General features: G+C 35.0%; 1 non-coding gene across 1 annotated transcript; it reads left to right on the top strand.

Annotated features, from left to right (window-relative positions):
- Window positions 1-22,888: 22,888 nt before the first annotated feature.
- On the top strand, window positions 22,889-22,991 carry LOC125105787 (U6 spliceosomal RNA). Its single transcript, XR_007129049.1, has one exon. It is a non-coding gene; the product is annotated as a U6 spliceosomal RNA (small nuclear RNA).
- The last annotated feature ends 284 nt before the right edge of the window (window positions 22,992-23,275 follow it).

The following is a 23,275-nucleotide window of genomic DNA, read 5'->3' as shown; positions in this document are numbered from 1 at the left end:
AGAGAGAGAGAGCATGAAAGGGGCAAGGGGCAGAGGGAGAAGCCGGCTCCCCCCCAATGAGCAGAGGGCCTGATGTGGGACTCGATCCTGGGACTCCAGGATCATGACCTGAGCCGAAGGCAGTTGCTTAACCAACTGAGCCACCCAGGTGCCCAGCATAAGGCAATCTTAAAGGAAGAATTCTAGAGCACAAATATATTGACTTAGATCCTTTCCCAGGTCTCCTCAATTAACTGAAACAAACTAGAAATCAAAGACTATTGATATGGTTTATACCATTTATCATCCTAGAACAGAGAGAAGAGTGGAGATGATAAAGAGATGAGGAGGAACAACTGAAGATATGCTTTAAAATAACTAAGGTTACTCACTGATGCCAATATAAGAGTACTGGTGTATACTGTGCTTCCATATTGGTTCAATGTCATAAGGAATGAGGTGGCAGTCTTAGCATGCAGTTTGGTGAAAACAGTGTTTATCTTAGGGGAAATATTATTCTTTGAAACTAAAACCTTTAGACCAACAGTATTTAATCCTTTGGAGACAGGAAGCAACCCTGGTGGATGGGTTATCAGAATCAAAACAGAACCACTCTCATGTTTCTGTTGGTCCCTGAACTCATATTTGTTCATTATAGGAGAAAGAAAACCATTTATTGACTTTGGCTCAGAGCATTTACTACCTTTTGTAGGACATCCCTCCACCCTTAGTAACCATATTAAGAAGGTCTTTAAAAAGCCAGTACACCATTCCATGAGGCCAACAATTTCTGCTTGATATGATATGTGGTAGTAAAACCTCTGAAACTTAGGAAACAAACCAACTGCCTCACTAATTTTCCTCTACAATTACTTCCTTGGTTGGGAGCAGTATTGTATGGGATACAACTATCTCAAGCCTATACCCTAAAAGCTTAGTTTCACAGAAAACAAGGAACACATTTCATAGAAAGTATATAGTAACTCATGGGATTTACCGGGCCCTAGTCAGTCTTCATAAGAAGAATAAACTGGAGCAATGTCTAATTTATACTGCAGGTCAGTGAATCATCTGTCAACATATATGTATTCCTGCCATGATATTTAGTATTAGTCTTAGGGTGGCTATTCAGATTCTTACCAGAAGAAAAACTGGCATTAGGCTCACAGTTTCTCAGGTGTTTCTATAGTGTACTGGCTTCTATAGAGAATGCTAGAGAATATCTCAGTGAGGGAAAATGTGTCACTGCACAGTGGTTTACCCAGTGACTAGCTGAAGGACTTGGTCCCCACAGCTTGCTGAGATGGAAAAGTTCCTTTTATCATAAATGTACCTTGATGCAAATATGCTCTTTCTTTTTGCATAGAGCTGAATAAAATGGGTAGAATAAAGTCAAAAATATTATGCCACCCTAGTTTACACCATTAAAGATGGGACACAGATTATATTAAATTTAATTTATACTGATTTATCTTATTGCTCAAAAATGGAAAAAGGAGCATAAATGGATAGATGTACATAAACTCTAGACAGCTGCAGTCTGCTGCTGGTTTATATTCTGTAATATCATCCTACCCTTTTTATTAGAGGGAAATACAACAAAATAGAGGATCCAGTCATAGTTTCTCTTTAATATTCCTTGGAAGGAAGATGCCTATTGGCAAAAAGATAAGATACAAAGATATTAAAAATTAAACATCTAATTATTATGGCAGAATTAATATACAACCTTCACTATACAAACTTAGGTTATACCCACATGATAACCAAGGTGAACAATATAAAATATCTGACTTCTAAAACTAAGTAAAAAAAATGGTGAAAATTATATCAAAAAATAGACAAACATTAAGTAAATTGGAATGTTCTAGTTGTTCATCATAGCAGAAGTTATCAAATTGAGTCAAACTGGTTTGATTATTGACACATTCCTTTGAAAATCTAGTATAGCTATAATAATTTCTGGGTTTTTTTTAACTAGTTAGAAAAAAAGCCACAAATGCCTCATTCTCTGGTTATTATTCATGTTTACTATATTTATTCCATTATCAAAAAGCTTTATAAGATTATACTGTTATCATTAAGTAGTTATTATATTGCTAAAATTAAAGTTGCAAAAGTTGGGTAAGTTAACCGGTAGAAATCTGCTAATTCAAAAGAGGAAGAGGTCAGCCTGTGGCAGAAGTTGAGCAGCTAAAGGCATGCCTTTACTTCAACTTCTTTCTGATACTCTAATAAAATACAGCATGGGTGTAAAGTGCAAACTGAAAAGGGTAAAGGCAATGGATAATACAAAGAGAGTCAATAAAAATTGTCTGTTTTTATCCTTTGCCTTTTGGAAAGACTGAAAAGAGGTATATGGGAAATCAATGACTTTTCAGAACAAATAACTTTTCTGAACTTTTGAGAACACTTAAGTTCCTATTTGGGCATAAAATGATAGGAAGTAAACAAATTTTCTCAGAGAATTCCAGAGATGTTCAGCAAGTACAGGAACCAGAAGCCACAGGAAGTGATAATGAGTTGTGAGATGAAAATTCAGATTTTTGACTAGCATGTGGAAAAGAACCTTCCACTCACATTCCATATATTATTTCTCTCTCACCAAACAAAAAATTTGAGTTTTGTACTGTAATCACAAGTCAGAAAACTACAGCCTGCTGGCCACACCCATCGCACCACTGACTTTGTAAATAACTAATGGAACACAGTCACACCTATTCCTTCACATACTGTCTGTGGCTGCTTTTGTATGGAGCTGAATAGTTGTAACAGAGACTGTATATTTCACAAGGCCAAAAATATGCATTTTTTGCCTCTTGATAGAAAAAAGTTGCCAACTTTCACTAAATAAGTCAATTGGAGGGACCCATATAGAGGGTCACCTAAAAGAGGAATGAAAACAAAGGAAAAGACTGAAAATAGGGAAATAAAGTACAATTCTACATACTACCCACTATACCGCAAAGTGTATAACCCCTTATACACTTTGTATCCAAAGTGTATCCTTTACACTTTATCCAAACCGTATCCTTTACACTTTATCCAAACCCCTGTCCTTTGCTGAAACATCAATCCAGGTCACCTACATAGAAATATATACACACACCCATACACAAATTAGTCCAATAATTCCGAATATTAAGTTAACCAGTTTTGAACTGATTAATGATTAAGCACACAAATCAATCCTTCCTTAGAGGAACTGTCTCCCTAATGCTCTCACTGGTCATAATGCAGATCCAGAGCGCTCCTGGTGTATACACCCCTCTGTGTTTCAGAAAGGAAGATGTCTTTCACCAGCTATAAGGCTTTAAGGACAGTGGAACACACTCTATGTTTTGTATTTCCTTAAAAGCAAACTGGTTGTCAAAGAGGGGCTGTAACAGGCACTAAACCAAGCCTCCAGCCTTGATGGAATATGTTTGTTAGGACCTGTCGAAGGAGATGTGAGATCAAGAAACATACAAAAGTAAATTACACCCTATTGGCAATACTCTGATTCTTGATCTGGGTGGTATTTTCCGTAGATAGCAACACTATTTCCCATGCTCTTCCATTGTGACTAATACTTCCTAACAGAAAATGGATACTTGTGAATGCTCAAACAACTAGTAGATGAAGTGAGCTAGCTAGGTCAGGAATAGGATAAAGCTACTGCTTTGCTCTCTATGTCAAGGCACTTGTCATTGGACTCTTAATTACCAAATTAGCCAATGCCTTTTTCTATTTTATAGTATTAGCTATGCTGCTTCTTCTTTAACTTCTAGCACTTTCAGAACCACAAAATTTAATTCAAAGCACATTAGTAAAGTTGATAGGGTCCACAGATTAAAGATCTCTGCCTTCCTATTTCTACTGTTCACATTCTTAATAAATCTCTTTTTACTTGTTGACCATACACAACCTCAAAAATTGTATTTCCTATATCCATTCCAATCCATATTACACACTATTATGTTATTTCTCTAAATCACAGCACAGATCATATCACTTCCCTGATTTAAAAAAATGGTATCAAGATATGATTTATGAAGGCAAATCAAGCACATATGTCTATATTCTATCGCATTTAAGAATATAATAAGGGTAAAACAGAAAAGTATACTTCACAATCAATAAAGTATATATAATATAGGACATGAGTGGGTAAGAAATGCTAAACCTTCTCTGGAAGACAAAAAATAGTTGAAGATGAATGCATGGATAAAAACTAAAGTGAAAAAAAAAGTTAACAGTAGCAGAGGATACAGCTGAATAGCTTTGAAGAATACCAAGAGATGCTGAACTTCAGGAATACAATGACAGGCAGAGGTAGGTATGAGAAGTGAAGGTGGAAAATGGAGTATTCAATGGTTTACCTGGACTTTTCCCCTGCCTCCTCTAGTCCTATTATAGAAAAAAAAAAAAAAAAAAACAACATACAGATTAAAAAAAATATATATATATACACATATATATGTGTGTGTGTGTGTGTATATATATATGTATATATATATATATATATATATATATATATAATCTCTAATAAGTTTGAACCAATACTCTTAAAAGACACAGGGTAATAGGATATCTATCTATACCACACAGTAACAGAGTCTGCACACATTTTTGTTATTATGGGTTTAAGAATACCCTACATAACAGCTAAATTCCTACAGCTCCTTCTTAGCTTAAGTCTATTAGCCCAAAGTCCCACCCACTATTAGAAATGAATGGATAGCCAAGGTCCACTAAACATGTCAAGGAAGCCTGCAATACAAATAAGAATGCTAATCCCTGATTCCGGATGAAAGAGTGTTATTTCAAACACTGAAAAAAACTAATTCTAACTGGTATCATTAGAAAAGTTCTAGATTTTGTATTCATAAAAAACAGAATGGAGTTCTTTGAGAAACTAGGGAAAAATGACAGAAAAATAAATAACCTTAAATTAAGAGTGCTGAGAAAGTGGTAGAATCAAAGAAAAGTCTTATAATTTAGAGTAAAACAACTAAGAAACTGAAAATTTGGGAGACATGAAGGTATGCTTCATGTTATCAGATAGACAAATGGAAATTCCTGAAAAGAACATATAGGAGATACAGTAAGAGAATAAAAGCAAAAAATTTCACAGTAATAAAAAGTGACAGAAGCAATAAAATTGGGTACACTAAGTGTAGAAAAGGATTAAGTGCACTGGCATATGTGCTCAACACACGCCCCATGGACAAAATGACCACACTCAAATATCTCACAGTGATTTTTTTCCACATAGCCAAAATGAGTAAAATAACAAATAGCTTCCAGAAAGGGAATCCAAAAAAAAGCAACACAACAGATACGCATCAGAAAAGCTGCATGTTAAAAGAAAATGGAAAATGGAAAATGACTCCAAAGTTTACTCATAAGTATACTCATACTCAAAGTATAGAATGAAACATCAGAAATCTGCTACTCATCTTTATCTGGGAAGTTACTTGCAGATGTACACCAGAGTAAGTCAACAAGGAGGAAGACAGGATATCTAGGGAAGAGTAAATACTAGGTAGAATGGCAGTAAAGGGAAGTGAAAAATGGTAATTATGCACCAAGCCTTCAGAGTAAACAGTCCAGCTGAAAGCAGGAGAAATAATTTCTTGATGTAAATGTGCACTGTTAGAAGATCATTAGGATAACATAAAGACTGAAAACATAGCATAAAAAACTTAGAACTATGAAGCCCTCATTACACAAAATAAAATGATTTAATATAATATTAATTATAAATTACTTTTCTTTGTGGTGAACCAGATGTACATTATCATAATATAGGAAAGTAAGCCTGGTATTAAAAACCTTTCAAATTCTTTCTTCCTGATGATTCCATATCCTCTCTATTTACTCTCAAGGAAAATTACACAGCCATTAATTGTTGCATGGTGAATATTTATCCTTGCCTATTAAAAGATTGTTGTATTCCCTTTGGGGAATGTCCTCTCACAATCACGTCACAGGAGCCTACTGAAATTCTGCTTATTCATATCACTGTGGGTAAAACACAAAGGCAAAAAGCTTCATCCACAGGTGCATCTACAGTACTGTTAGAGTTATAATCTCTCTGAGATCTCTCTTGATTTGCAGCCAATAGAACTGTGTTTTCTTTCACCTTTATACCTCAGCAGCACTTTGTTTACCTTTCTACTGATATTTATAGTTTGTTACATAGTACAGATATTTAGGTACTTATTTCATCCTTCCCATGAGATGAAATATTTTTAAGGAGCAGGCAGAGACATTCTCACTTCTTTATTCAGCACCTTGGCCACAACAGGTGTTTGCTAAATATGTCTTGAATTGAAATGACTGAGACCAAATCGCCTTAAGCCTTGTCTCTAGGTAAGTTGTGGGTAGAGGGCTATTAAGTTGTCATTTCCAGGGAGGGCTTTTGTATAAAGCTTACCACAGATTCCTTCCTGATTTACTTAATGAAAATGAACATTTATAATGCTAGATTGCAGCTTTTATTAGGTCATCTCCCAATTCAAACTCTTCTGGGGCTCCAACTGTCTATTGCATCCATTAAAAACACAGTTTAATATTTAAAACCATTCTCAGATTGTAGGCTTCTTTCAGAGCCTTCATTTTAATAATTATATAATGTATATTTGCACTCAATAACTATTAGTTAAAAATATGATTTAATAAATAATGAAGTATTTTGGAATAAGGAGATCTAAGCCTACCACTGTTTATTTCAAACAGTCATTGATATGCTATGGAGAAAGCACCTGGAATTTAAAGTTCTTGTTTCACTTTAAAAAAAAAAAATCCATAAAAAAGAAATAAAATTCCTGCCACCCTCACTCAGTAGGACACCACAAAGATTAATGAGGTAATGTAATAAAAAGTGCTTTGAGCTATTCATATGAATGGTGCTTTACAGAGGTACTTTATTGTAATTATTCTCTGCATTTACCTTTAATGTCATATCTAAAGGATTTTGGACTAGAAAAGAGAGTAACTTCCCAGTATACAAAAGTTGTTTCAAAGTCATCTGTTCTAATCTTGACTATTAGCTATTGTTTCTTAAGTTAATTAAAATCCTCACTTTACACAACTTGTATTAGAGATTAAGGTCATGAATTAAGTGAGATAATGTAGTTAAATTCTCTGGTTCTTGATAAGACCTTGTAAATGCTTGTTTTTTGTTGTTGCTGTTGGTTGTTATTACTTACAGTCAAAATAGTTATAGTAGAAATTATTTTAGAAGCTATATAAATACGATTTGCAGGAATATCTAGAAAAAGAGAGCAGCTTAGGGAAGCCAATTAAAGTTGGAATGTTGGCATTTAACAGACTATCCACAATAGAGTAAAGGAATAGAGAGCATACACTTGGATGATAGTTGCCTGCTTGTTCATGTGTTTCTGAGTGACCTATTATCTGACCATATCACATTTTAAAGTTTAAAAACAGTTCACAATAATGGCCTAGTTGAGATAAAGTTGCTCAAGAAACAACTCATCAATAAGTGATCATTACTGAAGCATTTTCTTTTCTGGAACACAGGAGGTATAACCCAAGGTCAGACTGCTTTCAAGGTAGTGATAAATTGGATGTTAATAGCCACTGGTAAATAACGTATGCCAAACAAAAGTCATGGTGATAAACCTGTATGTATCATACTAAACGTATAGGTACTATACTTCCTGATTTCAAAATACTATTACAGAACTACAATAATCAAGACAGTTTGGTTCTGGCATAAAAACATCCACACGGATCCATGAAAAAAAAATGGAAAGCCCCAAAAAACCCTTACACACACACACATACACGCACACAGTCAACTGATCTTTGACAAGGGTGCCAAGAATACACAATGGGAAAAGAATAGTGTCTTCAATAAATGGTGTTGGGAAAACCAAACAATCTCATGTAAGAGAATAAAACAGTATCCCTATTTTATGCCACTCACAAAAATAAAGATGAAATAATTAAAGACTTATATGCAAGACTTGTAGCCATGTAAGTCCTAGAAGAAAACATGAGAGAAAAACCTTCTTGTCATTTGTCTTAGCAATGATTTATGGATAGAATATCAAAAGCACAAGCAACAAAAAGCAAAAATAAACAAGTGGGACTACACTAAACTAAAAAGTTTAAACTTAGCAAACGAAACAATAGAGCAAATGAAAAGGCAATCTATGGAATGACAAATATTTGCAGATCACATATCTGATAAGGGGTTAATATTCAAACTATATAAGGAACTCACAAAACTCAATATCAAAAATTAAATATTCTAATTATACAATGGGCAAAAGATCTTAATATACATTTTTAAAATAAGACACTCAAATGGTCAACAGATATTTAACAGGGGCTCCATATCACCAATCATCAGGAAATGCAAATCAAAACCATAATGAGATATCACATCACAACTGTCATACTGATCATTATAAAAAAAAAATTAAGAGGTAAGTGCTGGTGACAATGTAAATAAAAAGTAACCATAGTTCACTGTCGGTATAAATGCAAACTAGCGTAGCCACTATGGAAACAGTATGGATTCCTCAAAAAAGGAGAAAAAGAACTACCATATGATCCAGGAATTCCATTTCTGGGTATATATCCAAAAGAAATGAAACCATTATTTTGAAGATACATTTGCATTACCATGTTTATTACCCCCAATAGCTAAGACCTAGAAATAGCCTAAGTATCCACTGATGGATGAATGGATAAAGAAAATGTGGTACATCTTAGATACTAACTATCAGATATGTCATTTGCAAGTATCTTCTCCCATCCCATAGGTTACCTTTTAGTTTTGTTGATCTTTTCCTTCACTGTGTAGAAGGTTTTTATCTTGATTAAGTCCCAATAGTTCATTTTTTGTTTTGTTTCCCTTGTCTCAAGAGACTTGTCTAGTAAGAAGTTGCTATGGCTTATGTCAAAGAGGTTGCTGCCTATGTTCTCCTCTAAGACTTTGATGGTTTGCTGTCTCACATTTAGATCTTTCATCCATTTTCAATTTATTTTTGTGTTTAGTGTAAGAAAGTGGCCTGGTTCCATTTTTCTGCATCTTGTTGTCCAGTTTTCCCAACACCATTTGTTGAAGAGATGGTCTTTTTTCCATTGGATATTCTTTTCCTGCTTTGCCAAAGATTAATTGACCATAGAGTTGTGAGTCCATTTCTGGGTGCTTTATTCTGTTCCACTGATCTATGTGTCTGTTTTTGTGCCAGTACCATACTGTCTTGATGACTATAGCTTTGTAATAAAGCTTGAAGTCTGGAACAGTGATGCCTCCAGCTTTTAGTTTCCTTTTCCAAGACTGCTTTGAATATTCAAGGTTTTTATGGTTCCATACAAATTTTAGGATTGTTTTTTCTAGCTCTGTGAAAAATGATGGTGATATTTTAATAGGGTTAATATCCAAAGTCTATAAAGAACTTCTCAAACTCCAAAGAAGACATACAAATGGCTAACAGACACAGGAAAAAATGTTCATCATCATTAGTCATCAGGGAGATTCAAATCAAAACCACATGGAAATACCACCTTACACCAGTTAGAATGGCCAAAATTAATAAGACAGGAAACAACAAGTGTTGGAGAGGATGTGGAGAAAGGGGAACCCTCTTATGCTGTTGGTGGGAATGCAAGTTGGTGCAGCCACTTTGGAGAACAGTGTGGAGATTCCTTAAGAAATTAAAAACAGAGCTACCCTACGACCTGCAATTGCACTACTAGGTATTTACCCCAAAGATACAGCTGTAATGAAAAGAAGGGCCATCTGTACCCCAATGTTTATAGCAGCAATGGCCACAGTTGCCAAACTGTAGAAAGAATGAAGATGCCCTTCAATGGACAAATGGATAAAGAAGGTATGGTCCATATATACAATGAAGTATTATGACTCCATCAGAAAGGATGAATACCCAACTTTTTATCAACATGGGGGGGAATAGAAGAGATTATGCTGAGTGAAATAAGTCACAAATGGTTTCACTTATTTGTGGAGCATAAGGAATAACACAGAGGACACACGGAGATGGAGAAGAGAAGTAAGTCGGGGGAAATTAGAAGGGAGACAAACCATGAGAGACTGTGTACTCAAACAAACTGAGAGTTTTGGAGGCGAAGGGGGTGGGAGGTGGGTGAGCCTGGTGGTGGGTATTATGGAAGGCACGTACTGCATGGAACACTGGGTGTGGTGCATAAACAATGAATTTTGGCACTGAGTTAAAAAAAAAAAAAAAGAACTTCTCAAACTCAACACGCAAAAAACAAATAATCCAGTTAATAAATGGTGAGAAGACATGAATAGACATTATTCCAAAGAAGACATCCAGATGGCGAACAGACACATGAAAAGATACTCAACATCACTCATCATCAGGGAAATACAAATCAAAACCACAATAAAGTAAAACCACAATAAGGTATCACCTCACCCCTGTCAGAATGGCTAAAATTAACAAGACAGGAAACAACAGATGTTGGCAGGGGTGAAGAGAAAGGGGAACCCTCTTACACTGTTGGTGGGAATGCATACTGGCACAGCCACTGTGGAAAACATTATGGAGGTTTCTCAGAAAGTTAAAAATAGAACTACTTTATGACCCAGCAATTGCACTAGTAGGTATTTACTGAAAGGATACAAAAATACTGATTCGAAGGGGCACATGTTCCCCAATGTTTATAGCAGCATTATCAACAATAGCCAAATTATGGAAAGAGCCCAAATGTCCAGTGACTGATGAATGGGTAAAGAAGATGTCATACACACACACACACACACACACACACACTGGAATAATTGATAAAGAAGTCATATACATATATATAGAGAGAAAGATACACACACATATTGAAATATTATTCAACCATCAAATGAAGTCCTGCCATTTGCAACATGGATGACCTCTGCTTTATGCTAAGTGAAATAAGAGAAAGACAAATACTGTATGATCTCACTTATATGTGGACTCTAAAAAAATAAAAAAAAAAAAAACCAACAACAATTTATAGAAATAGGAGATTGGTGGCTGCCAAAAGTGAGGGTATTGTATTTATGTGTGTGTGGTCTTAGGGTACAAAATTTCAGTTAAAAGATGAGTAAATTCCAGGGATATTATATATGGCATGATAAGTAATATTAACAATACTGCACCCTATATTTTAGAGGGGTTAAGAGAGTAAATCTTAAAAGTCCTCATCACAAGAACAAAAATTATAACCATGTGAAGTGATAGGTGTGTTAACTAACCTTATAGTGGTAATCATTTCACAGTATACATATATATTAATCATTAGGTTGCATACCTTAATCTTACACAATGTTTTATGTCAATTATATCTCAATAGAGCTGGAAATTAAATCTAAGGAGACATATGTGATAGGCAGACATCTGAAATGGTCTCTAGTGATGTCTGTCTCCTGGTACTCATCATGTTCTTCACTACTCAATGCTCATGCTTTGAGTGTTGGTGGAATATGACTTGCTTTTCACTAAAAGAAGATGGCAAAAAAAGGGGGGGGGGTATATCACTTCTGTGATTCAATCACAAAAGATTGTGACTTCCATATTGTTAGCAGACTTTATTACCTTCCTGTCTTACATGGTTGATGAAGCAAACTGCCATGTGGGAGAGGACCACATGGTAATTAACTATAAGAACCTTTGACCAACAGCCATTAGAAGAAGTGAGGTCCTCAGTCTAACAACCCTTATGAACTGAATGCTGTCAACAACTACTAAGTAAGCCTGAAATTGGATCCTCTTCTAGTGGAGCCATCAGATGGAACTGTAAACTTTGGCTAATGCCTAGGTTGCAGACTTCTGACAGACTGAAGCAAAGGATCCATTTTGGCCATGTCTGGATACTGGAGTCACAGAAACTGTGAAATAATAATTGAGTTATTTTAAGCCATTAATTTTTGGTGTGATTTGTTATGCAACAACAGTATCTAATGTATCTTACATTTGGAAGCTTATGCAGAACTGATTTTTTTTTTTCTTTTGGATGAATGTGTGACATGTATTCTGAAGTAGTTTTATAAAAATCCAATGGAACTAAACCAGTTCCCATGAATTTTAGTTTTATTAAAATTTTCTTTTTTCCAAAAAAATGTTATGCAATTTGCAATATTAAAAGCTCAGACCTGCCCAGATAGCAGTAGGCTAGGGAAAGGATTTTCAAAATTTTCCAAGGCACACATTACAGTGTTTGACTGAATTGCAAAAGAACATTGAGAGTTGAAACTCCTTTTGATATAAAATTACCTTAAAAAGTTAATAAAAATATTCAGAAAACACTAAAATTTGCCTTGATTTCCTGAGTATATTCAATGTTGCTATGAATAACTACAAATGATACTACCTCCCTGAGACAAATTTTTCTCCAGTGGATACTCAACTAATTCTATAATGATTTTGTATTAAACTCCCCTGTGTTATCACAATATACATCCTATTTGAAATAGCACATGCCCTCTCTCAAACTCACCTTTATGATTATGTCCTTCCAGCATGTCCACTTATATATACCTTAGGCCAACTATAAAGTAAGTAAAAGGGAAATAAATCTATATTTAACCCAACTTTAATAAGAATAATAGATTGGATAATTGGATTAATACTGCATATTTTAATTGAGTGGCTTTCCATCCATTTGTCATAAATATGAATATTTACTTATTTATATATATATATAAATAGTTATTTGAGAAATTATTATATATCACATAATTATTTTAAAAGTATTACATAATTTCCCAAGCTGTCTTTCTCTCTTGACCCTCACATATCCTATAATACTATCTATAGCATTTTTGTTGTTGTTCCTTCTCAGGATTCCCCATCTCTCTGCTTATATTCCCCATCTGTTCTTACATGCTACCTACTCTATCCATTAGAACCCTAATCATATTAATCAGTTTCATTTCTGTTTTATAATTCCCAGTTGGAGAATTCTAACATCCCTGCTATGTGTGGTTCTGATGTTTGCTCTGTCTCTTCACTTTTTTTTCCCCTCTGGTATGCTTTGTAATTTTTTTCTTGATAGTCTGGTATAATATACTGAGTAAAAGAAACTGCTGTAAACAGGCTTTTAATAATATGGTGGTGAAGTGTCTAGAGAGGTGAAGCATTCTACATCCCCATGAGTAGGTCTCAGTCTTTCAGTGAGCCTGTGCCACTTCACAAGTACTTAATTTTTTTCTCCCCCGCTTAGGTGTGACAGGATGGCTATAATGGGCTGGAGTTGTCTATTTCCCTCCCCAAGCCAGTTGTCTCTGATACTATTCCAGCCTGTTAGACTTTGGTTAACTTCCCTAGAGTGCAGGTCTTATTGAAAAGAGCAAAATGCTCTGACATTTCAAAATGGTTCTCCCCCACCACCTCAAGTAGGAAGTAGGAGGGGATTTTTCTTTGATATTTATTGTAGGAATCTCATTGAGCTCCTAGAGGTAAACCTCACAATATTTTTGCCCCCCCTCCATGACTGGATTCCCATGGACTCTTTTAATTCTCAGATCTATGTCCACACCTAACTTCCAGCAATTCATCAATTACATTCTGGTTTTCTTCACGAGTTCCAGTAGCAGTCTCTCCTCATGAGTCTCTGCTATGGTAAGCCAAACTTGCCACATTTGCTCATCTGTCTCTCCAGCCTTGAGGGGCTTGCCATGCCCTCCCCTCTCTTATGCATCAAAAGAGTTACTGATTTTTCAGTCTCCTTAGCTCTTTATTTGTCTTTAGGGTAGAGTGGAAACTTCCAGAGTGCAAACTAGAAGTCTTCCACCCACTCTATATTTTCATGTTGATTTTTATGTTCATTTACCCCCAGGCTACTCCTCCATGAGGAGTCGTCAGGAATTTCATTGACTTCTTTTCCCCACTGTTATTAAAATAGGAATTTTAGTGTGATATCATTAGTGTGATAACAACCCTAAATTCTAGTTGCACAATTACTTGCCCACTACAACTCTAATAATAATACCACTATCTAATAATACCATCATCCTATTACTTCAGCAACACTCTCATGATGACATTCTAGACCTTCCTACTGCTGGTTAGTGGTCTACCTCAGAAGCTTTAATTAGCTCCATCTAATGTAAATACCTGAGCTGCCTCAGTCCTGTCTTTCCATTAAACTCATTGCTCTTTATTTTAGTCTTCAGTCGCTATCCACTTCATTTTATTTTCACCCACAAACTACCACTAAGCCTCACATCTTTGCTGTCAGATATAATATATTCTATTATCCTTCCCAATTATCCACTCCCTTCCCCCAAAGAGTTTAATATATCTTAGATTTGCCAATCTCTCTTTATAATGTATATAGTACCCTATATTCTGCTTGACTGTATGGTATGGCTTGTTTTGGTCAATGAGATGTCAGTGGACATGACAAGTGCTATGCTAGAAAAGATTCTTTCAAGAACACAGACAAGGTAGAACAGGGCCAAACCAAAGCTAACCTGTACATCTTATCAGCAAGTCAAAAAAGTGTGTTGCCATTATCCACTAAGATTTTAGGGTTGCTTGTTGCCACCAATAAAGCTGGCTCACATTCCCAAATTAAGTCCCATGGCTGAGTATCTCTCACCAGCATCCGAACTCCTTTCCCCCTTGATTTTCTTCTTTACACACATGCATAAGTACATACATATAAATAAATAAAGAATAAATAAATAAATAAAATCCTCAAAAAGGTCCCCATTCTAAAACAAGCTTTTTAAAATAGATTTATTTATTTATTTTGGAGAAAGTTATGTCCATGCACGCACAAGTTGGGGGGTGGGGCAGAGGGAGAGAATCTCAAACTGACTCCTTGTTGAGCAAGGAACCTGAGCTGGGGCTCAATCCCATGACCCTGAGATCACAATCTGAGCTGAAAGCAAGAGTCCAGATGCCCAACTCACAGAGTTACCCAGACCCTAAAACGTGGGTTTCAATTAATGTTCTAAGAGTTTAGGATTAAAATTATTTAAATGTATACTTTGTTGCCATTATATAGTCTCAATTTCCAAACAGTGGAATTCTGAAAAATAATTTATCAATCTTTTTAGTTATCCTTGATCTAGAATTTCTATTATCCTCAATTGATATTCCAGACCTCCTCCTCTCAAGTCTCCTTCCCAGCCAGCACATCCATCTTTCTCAAGAAATTGCCTTGCATTCATCCTCACATCTTTATTGATCTTTACTAACGTACTTATTTACATCTGCAGCCATTTTTCCCCCTTTTTCTTCCCATCTCTGTATCCAATGTCATTTTTCATTTTCCATTTCAAGAGTTAATACCACTACTCATGCTTTACCTAGTTACTACCTCATCTTACTTCTTCTTGGAATTTGCTCTAACTATTATCATCTTTCTCTCCTGAGTTACAAATGTATCATCTTTGTTCTTTTTCCATCCTGCAAAACAAAAGAGCTCCAAATTTCACTATGGGTCTTCTTCCTCATCTTTCTCTATCATACCCAACTTTTGAGTGTGGTTTGTTACTGTTCCTCTCAAACACACATCAGCTCCCTCAAATCTGATTTTTATCTCCATCTTTACATTTAAGCCACTTTGATAAGCTTGTCATTACCTCAAACTTCTCTTTATGCTCACTGTACTTCTCTATCCTGCATATTTTGACACTTCGTAAATAAGCTTGTTTTATTTTCACTTATCCCAATGCAGCCTTCTTCCTTTGGTTTCTGTAAGTACAACCATCTCTTTTAATTTCTTTTCCTTGCTCTGTGATGAATAAATGAATGGATTCTTTAAAACATTTTTTGCTCTTATTTTAATTACCAACATAAATGTATCACATGATCATTAATAAGTATAGTTAGAGTGCTTTTGTTAGGAATCTATGTTTATAATGTACAATTTAGTTAGGATAATCATTTTTGCCTTAAGCCATGAGAGAAATTTTCCATAAGAATAGAATTGCTTATAATGAGTCTTAAAGGAATAACAAAACATAACTAGGTACACCAGAGAAAAGAAGGGCACTTCATGAGAAGAGGAAAAACATAGGTAAAAATGTATTCATTAACAGAGAATTCAATGTGGCTAAAGCACCCAGTGGGAGAGTAAATTACAGAATGTAGCAAATTATGAGGTAAGGTGGGTCAGGATGGATTTGACCACCAAACAGCTTATCAAAGTTTTAGGTGGTACTGGTAGTAAACTGGAGGTCACTGTAAGGATTTTGAAGGGATTTTTCATGAATGAGGCTTTTTGTTTTGGTTTTGGTTTTTAATAGAAATAACTCTCCACAGATAAAGCATGTAGGATTAACTGTAAAGAAAAGAACTTGGTAATTGTGAGGCTGCAGGGTATTCGGTGTAATACTGTGTAAAGACCCTCCCCTCATTCCCCCCTCACCCCCTAAGAAGTAAAAACAAGAAAGAAAAATTCAGTGTATGTAATATATAATAATTTATTTTATATTATATAATATTACATATGCATGTGTATTTATGCATGTGTATATATAATTAAACACACAGATATATATGTATATATTTCCAACTGAAAGGAAATGATGTTGGTTTTAGGCCCTACATGACTATAGTATATAAAAGAAAGGAGTCAACAAAAGCAAAATCCTAACAAAATTAATGGTTTCACCAATGTGATATTTGGTATATGCTCCTTTCCTATCCTTAAAATTAATACTCAGAATAAGCAAAAATAACTTAGCTACTTGCTTTATAAGTACATACTCTTAGGAAACTATGAAGCAACTAAAGTATCTTATTTATAAAGACTAATTTTTCAGGGTGCCTGGGTGGCTCAGTGGGTTAAGCCTCTGCCTTCGGGTCAGTCATGATCTCAGGGTCCTGGGATCGAGCCCTGCATCAGGCTCTCTGCTCAGCAGTGAGCCTGCTTCCTCCTCTCTCTGCCTGCCTCTCTGCCTACTTGTGATCTCTCTCTCTCTGCCAAATAAATAAATAAAATCTTTAAAAAAAAAAAAAAAGACTAATTTTTCAAAGCTCCCTTAAAGTTACTTGCTCTCCAATCCAAAACTATTATGTCACAAACACTGCCCAATACCAGTTTCCAGACCTAGCAGAGTCACCATGTAATAATTTAGCTCATGCCTCAAAATCCTATAAATATCCACTCCTGAATTCCGTGGGATATAACCATCCCTCAGAATAATATACTGCTTAAAATATAACTTTAACTAATAAGGAGTTGTACTGGTCACACAAGCATGCTTAAAGATGACCTTGAGAAAAACCTTGTAATAGCAGCAGGCCTCTGGCGGGAAAGGATGATATGTCATTGAAGACCAGCAGCTGGGCATACCCAGCTGGGGATCCCAGGCTTGCTCAGGGCGGAACACTGCTTGCTTCCCTTTTTCGTTGCCTCCCCTGCCTCAGAGATAGCCTGCTGTTATGGTAATCCCTTTAAGCGCCGCTTGCTCAACTACAAATTCATGATGCAGGACCAGACACACTTTACTCCTCTTCTTGTTTACCTATAAGACTTATGATCAACATATGACTCACATTTTTTCTTGTTTACCTACAAGACCTAAGGCTAATGTATAACCTTCTTCTCCTTGGTTGTCTTGTATCTAATAAATAACAGGACTGAGGAGTTTGTGCCTCATTCTTCTCCTGTGCGCTCTTAGGAAGTGGCACTGAGACATTACTTAAATTATGTCATATTTATGAATAGGTTTTTCAGATGGTCTTTTGGGGAGTTCATCATACAGTTAATGTATTGATGCCAATATATTATTATTTATATTCAACTGATGCTAGGAAATACAAGATATATTAAGATTTCAATTTGTGCTGGAATTATTGACTTTTAGGACACTGGAAGCTGAACTGCCAGAAGAATATGGCTTTGAGAAATATGTACCTTTTCCATTAGTGGGCTCTATGAAGGATGGTTCTGTGTCTTTGTATAGACTACCATAATCTCAGGACCTCATGTTATGATTGGCACAGTAGGAAATGAATATATTGTTGAATTAAAAAAAAAAAAGTACCACTGAAGTCACTGACATCCTAATATGTGACTTTAACTAATTCCATTAACTAATTCCATTTAACTAATCCCATATATTTGCAGTTGAAAGAAAACTGATTTCAGGATGACAATTAGCTCTATGTTACACCGTTAGGGACCAAGCAGTGACAAATTGTTCAGTGGTTACCAGGCTCTCATATCCTTAGGGGAAGATATGATCTTGAAAAACTGGATTGTATACTGGCAACAAATTCCACCTATTATTATTAAATGAACTGCACTCTTTAAATATATTACTCATTGTAAGTAGGCTTCCATAAAATAGCATGTTATCACAGAAATAAGCAAATGATAACTCTCACATTTTATCCATAGAAGTACTTATAGTATTGAAAAACAGAATGATAACTTGTCTTGAGGAATAATTGCCTTTGTTTAAAAACAGAAAAACAGTTGCTGGCAGAGTCTAGATGGAGAGGGGGAAAAAATGAGAGGAGGATTAAATTCCTTTGCATCAGAAATGTATAGAACCTTTTTGTTTGCTTCTATAGTGATTTCTCCAAAATGAAAAGGGATGAGAGGAAAGGAAGGAAAAACAATCAAAAAGTGTTGTAAAAACATACATTATTTGAGCAGACATGACAAGTGAGTAATTTACCAGCGAAGACTTGGGGGAGGAAAAAAAACTACTTCTAGAATGAATGCTATCAGTTAGTCTTAAATACACTCTATTTGGGGGATGTTGATTGTTACCATTTCTTAAATTATTCAGTACACACAAACACCTCATAAAATTATGTGTGGTTTCATGAAGTTTTACATCCAAGTATGTATGGAATGGAAATTATAGGTAGGATATGGACTTAATCCATGAAATTTATTAATCTGTTGAAGTGAAGCTTTGAGTCAGAAATAATATGATGATGTAAGCCACAAATGTATGGTCCCTAATCCTGAGGCAGAGTAGGGTGGGTATATATTAATTTTCTGCACACTGTACAAAGTAGATTTAAGTTAATATCATAGATAACTTAAGGGCAAAGTGACAACAAGTAAGAGCTAAAGTAATATAAAATGAAAAAAAATTCCAAAACAAAAACAACCACAAAAGTGATTCCATATATGGCACATGCTAAAAAGTATTTTCCCTATATTTATTTGTAGGTAATATACATAAATATTTTTTAACATCCTATACAATCTCAGGCAAAACTGAAGAACTTGAAGAAAGCATACTGCATAGATACAGTATTACTAGTTATAATTTGTGGTAATTGTATAAAGTAAAATGTAGTCCTAATAATCCAATTTCGTGTTTACCCATTAAAAATGGTTTTTCGGGGCACATGGGTGGCTCAGTGGGTTAAAGCCTCTGCCTTCAGTTCAGATCATGATCCCAGGGTCCTGGGATCGAGCCCCACATCAGGCTCTCTGCTCAGCAGGGAGCCTGCTTCTCCCTCTCTCTCTGTCTGCCTCTCTGCCTACTTGTGATCTCTGTCAAATAAATAAATTAAAAAAAAAATGTTTTTTCATAGATAATAGAATGTTTTGGGGATGCAGATTTAATCAAAGAATATAAAATGATGAACTGCACATTGAAATCACCACATTAGGTGATATGAGCTTTAAAATTTTACCAGCTTTGAACTTATAACTCCACCACTAAACATGATTTTCAACACCATCAACTAAAATTTGCTCAGTACTCTAATTTGTTTGTGCTTAAGCACTTCCGGAATATAATTTATTGACATCAACCTGTTTGTAAGTATGTTTAAATTCTGTTAACAGCCACTTGGATATATGCCATCTAGCGTCCTCCAAAAAAATGAAGCTATAATGGAAAAGTCAAAAGCAAATATGTTAATTTCCTTTTAGTGTGTGAAACAAAGAATGAGAAAGGAAAAAGAGAGAAGGAAGAAAGAAAAGGAGAAGAGCAGTTCTGAATACTGAACACCAAAGAAGTGAGAGAGTTAGACACACTTTGACTATATAATCTCACGAGTTGACACTATAAAATTAAAATACTTCCTTTTAGGTCCACTTTGAAATCATTTAGAATTTTATGCCATCCATTTGTAAGCCTCTGAATGGGTTATTTGTGTCTGAAATGGCCAATAACAATTCATTTTCCATTTTAAAGATGTTATTTAAGAGAGAGAGCACAGGGAGGTGTAGGTAGAGGGGGGAGACAGAATCTCAAGCACTGAGTAAGGAGTACAGAGTACTCCCACTGAGTATGGAGCCTGAGGCAGGACTCAATTCTAGAACCCTGAGATCATGACCTGGGCAGAAACCAAAAGTCTGACGCTTAACCCATAGAGCCACCCAGGCACTCCTCCGTGGGTAGATAAAGCTAACTACTTTATCTATATTTCAAAGAAACAAAGAGGTGGGGGAAGGAGATACTTTTTTGAACCACAGCCTCTTGAATTCAAAATCAAATTAATAACTGGATTTACTCACAAGGAGAACATTGCAACATTTTGTTGTTGTTTTTAAGCACTTCTTTTTTTAACATTGTCTAGAAAAATAAGCAACTCTCTGTGCCACAATGGTGCATGACCTGATTGTTTAAATAGAATGCATTTACAGGATCACTGAACAGTCCCATCAGATACACTTTAAAGGCAAAATCCCTTGATGAGAGATTATTGGGACATAACCATCCCCTGAACTCAACAGCAGTTTAAAAAAAAAAAGCAAGGTAGGGATAAAACTGGCCACTGGTTCTCAATGAAATAGCTTGGGATCTCTATGCCACTCATTTGTATGGATGTTTTATGTGTTTTTAAATTAAGTTCTAATGGGAAGCATTTATTAAAACAAACAAACAAACAAACAAACTCATTCTCCTTAGTGGTGGAGAAACAGAACTTCTAAAATTATGAATAGGAAAAAAATACTATCTGTATATTCTTATTTACCTTTTATCTGCTAAACAGATAAATAAAAAATAGTTAATGGTAATAACAGACAAGACTAAACTTTGTTATTAATGTAATTTATTTCCACAGGGTAACAATAAAGCAAATAGTTTAGTGGCATTTAAAAAAACGGATTTCATTTAGTGAATGGAAAGAGTATCTGCAGTTATTTTGGTGGGGGCTAAGGCAATTGAAGACTTTATGTCTGCATACTTCATAATAAAAATTAGATACTTAGCTGGGGGAAAATATCCTTTTATTCTGGTGTTTTATTATAAGTAAACATATTCTCTCAAACAACTAGCATAGCTTTTTTTTGAGGTTCAGAAATCCTTCTATCCGGGAATCTGTGAATCCAAGGGTTCCTTCCTTGATGAAAATCTAATGACTATTCCTTAAACTACCATAGTGCAACACAATAAAAAGAATTATGATAACTTTAAAGCTAGGTGGCATTCATCAAATGGTAACCCAGGGGTGAAAGGTCCTATAGCCCATTTCCAGTCCTTTGAACCATCTACTAAACTAATGTATTTTTCTCTTTAAAATGTCCTAAGAGATATAAGATATCCTTGTGCTTATAGGATTTTTGAAATTTTATTTTAAGGAATCAAAAGAAATTTGCTCTGTGAGCAGGTCTTACAGTTTGGCTTAAGGCCTTTGATTTGGGGAACGAGCAATCTCCTTCCAACTCTCTCCACTGGAGAGATGTCCCCTTTCAACCTATCTCTTGGTTCAATACAAATCAATGAACTCAAGACCCAATATACCATGTCTTAAAAATCCATTTAGAAAACAATTGCTCCATTCAAAGTTCATCTCCTTCCTTTATCAGAAACTGCTGGAAATGTAATTTTGCAGCAAGCATTTCATTTCTTGTCTTGAAATAGATTGAGGTAAATGTAAAGTCAATGATTAGATAAATGTAATGTCTTGGGTTGACGCCAGAATGCAATATTTGGTGTGGTCAGTACTGATGGACATTTTGTATAGTTACCCAGTTGTATAATGGGACAAATTCCCATGACTCTATTTAAAACACCATGTGGTTCCTCTCAATTAATACTACCAAAAGCACATTGGCACAAATACAAAAAGCAAGAGGGATTAGTGCTGAGCACACAAGTGCAAGTCATCTTTGCTCTGTATAGATTCTCCTTAATACAATAAACTGTATCTGTGCAATTTATTTACTGAGCTGCACTACATGCAGTAAATAACACAACAAAGATTATTCCTTCTTCAAAAATCACTTCTGTGAGATTATAAATAGAAAGCCTGTGCCAGTAATCTCCAATAGTGGAGTCAAGGATTAAAACCTTATGAAATTAACATGTACATGGGCATGCACAGAAGCACTACAGCCATAGAAACATATTGTTTATGAAGTTTCTTGATCTTAATGTCAAGAAAACATATTTATCTTCTTTATTTCCTGCTATCAAGATATTCAATATAAAAGAGGGGAAAAAGAACGAGATGACTTTGAGAAGTAACAAGAAACAGTATATTAGCAAAGCCTTTAGAAAATATCTTTTGGAAATGTAAAGGCTAAATTTTCTGGCACACTGATACCCAGACTACATAACACAGGAATGAATCAAATGGTACAATAATAAGTATTCTTTTTTAAGTTCCCCTTTCCTTGATGTGGTTGTATTTCAGGGATACACAGAAACCCATGATTATCAAGAACAATATTCCATCACTATCATGTGTTTCAGATTGATAAGATTCCACTATTTAATTTTTTAAAAATGAAAATGTCTAATATTATTTAAAACATGTACACTTTAATAATTATCAGTAATTTTCAATATAATTATCAATAAAAATCAACATTTTCTTTTCTAGTGTCCTCAAGTCCAGCATAGTTAGTGATTTAGAAACTTTGTTCTCTCTACTTCTGAAGTAAAATGAAGACTATGTGACCACTATTTGTAATATTTAAAAAAAATTATGGCCATTTTTTAATTATTATTATTCATATTAACCACAATCCTATAGTAGTACTTCAGTAGCACTCATACTAAAATTGGAAAGATACAGAGAGGTTTAGCATGTCCCCTGCACAAAGACAATGTGCAAATTTCTGAAGTATTCCACAAATGAATGCGCATATGCCCCCATACAGTGCACACACACACAGGAGCAACTATATAATACTCTGGTTCCCATAATGAAAAAAACTTGATAAATCTTTGAAGTCATATGCTTATGACCATAACTTACAAATACAGACATATTTTGAAATTTTTATAATTTTCTAAGATTTAAATTATTCTTTGTAATTTTTTTTTAATTCTCCAGAAATATTTGATTTTTCTCTGTATTGGTGGAATTCTATAATCACATAATCCTGTATTTTAGAATGTTTTCTTTTTTCTCTTTGAAAT

Source organism: Lutra lutra, chromosome 7 (genome assembly GCF_902655055.1).
Source record: "Lutra lutra chromosome 7, mLutLut1.2, whole genome shotgun sequence".
Lineage (NCBI taxonomy): Eukaryota > Metazoa > Chordata > Mammalia > Carnivora > Mustelidae > Lutra > Lutra lutra.
This window is presented reverse-complemented; position numbering and strand designations above follow the sequence as displayed.